This window comes from Nicotiana attenuata, chromosome 12, assembly GCF_001879085.1.
Source record: "Nicotiana attenuata strain UT chromosome 12, NIATTr2, whole genome shotgun sequence".
In the NCBI taxonomy this organism is placed as follows: Eukaryota; Viridiplantae; Streptophyta; class Magnoliopsida; order Solanales; family Solanaceae; genus Nicotiana; species Nicotiana attenuata.
Genome location: NC_032000.1, coordinates 51,591,759 through 51,593,343, shown reverse-complemented (window position 1 = coordinate 51,593,343; position 1,585 = coordinate 51,591,759).

Here is a 1,585-nt window from a genome sequence, read left to right as displayed (position 1 = left end):
GGTTCTAATGTGAAATCTACCTAGTAAATCATGGAATCTAGGCCTAAAATTGAAGAACTAGGGCTTGGAATTTAAGAGCTTTAAATGAGAATTTGAGGGGTCATTTTGGTCATTTTACCTAATTTCGCGTATTAGCTTAGAATTTAATTGTAGAATCAGTTACTTGAAGTGTTATTTACATTATGAAATTTAATTGAATAGATTTGGGTCATTTGGAGTCGAATACTCGTGGCAAGAACGTGGTTTCGGATTGACAATTGAGCCGGTTCGAGGTAAGTGGCTTGTCTAACCTTGTGTGGGGGACTTTTCTCCTTAGGATTGATATTGTGATAATTGAAATGCCTTGTACATGAGGTGACGAGCGCGTACTTATGCTAATTGTTTGAAATTCGATTTTTTCATTAAAATAGCCTTAAATTCTGTTCTTCCTTTTCTTGCTTACGCTATTTGGAAATTAAGCCTGCTGTTTCTAGAGAAGCATGTCTAATTGACTAAATTGCTCTAATTGCTTTAATTGCCTTATTTGTATTACGTGAAGCATGCTAGGCTAGAATTATCTGCTTTACTTTGGTAGGAATTAATTGAATTGAGTTCTTGTTACTGTTGTGTATTTACTTTGGGACTACGGGACGGTATCCCGGGAGCTCCCCTATATGTTTACTTTGGGACTACGAAATTGCAATCCGGGAGATCCCCTTGCACTTTTACATTGGAACTACGGGATTGCACCCGGTAGATTCCCCAGTACTGAGTATTTATATTTGGGACTACGGATGTGGTATTCCGGTAGATGCGCATTATGGGTTGGACTACGGGACTGCACCCGGGAGATCCACTGGATATTTACATTTGAGGACTACAGGACGGTATCCTGAGAGATCCCCCGACTGTTACTTCTGCGTTGAGCTGTGTTGGTTTACCGTGATTCTTATTTCTGTTTCAGTTGTCGTCATTCTTTATGTCCTGTGTTACTCTTACGTGTAATTATTTATACATGCTCTGTTCTAGACTGTCAGACTTTATATTTTATTTAATCTCAGTAGGGCCCTGACCTTCCTCGTCACTACCTGACCGAGGTTAGGCTTGGCACTTACTGAGTACCGCTGTGGTGTACTCATGCCCTTCCTGTGCATGTTTTTCATGTGCAGATCCAGGTACCTCTACTCAGACTTACCATCCTTGAGGTGAGGCGATTCTACGGAGACTTCGAGGTATATCTACCACGTCCGCAGACCGAGGAGTCTCTCTCCATTCTCTCTTATAGTGATTAGTCCTTCTATCTTTACTGTTGATGTAGACTTTTCGGAGTTAGAGCATTTTTTTTACTATATTCGTAGCTTGTGATTCATGGGTTTCCGGGTCTTGGATTTATGTGTTGGTTTTGAGAGTTAAATATTGTGTATGTCGAGCGGCACATTTAAACGCTGTTTATTTCTTTATTCCCGTTTTAAATTGATTTACTTCCGCAAATTTGGTTTCTTTCCGTAACTTAGGCTTACCTAGTCGTAGAGACTAGGTGCCGTCACGATGGTTCACGGAGGGCGAACCAGGGTCGTGACAGTGGGAGATAGAGTAGTAGTGCAGA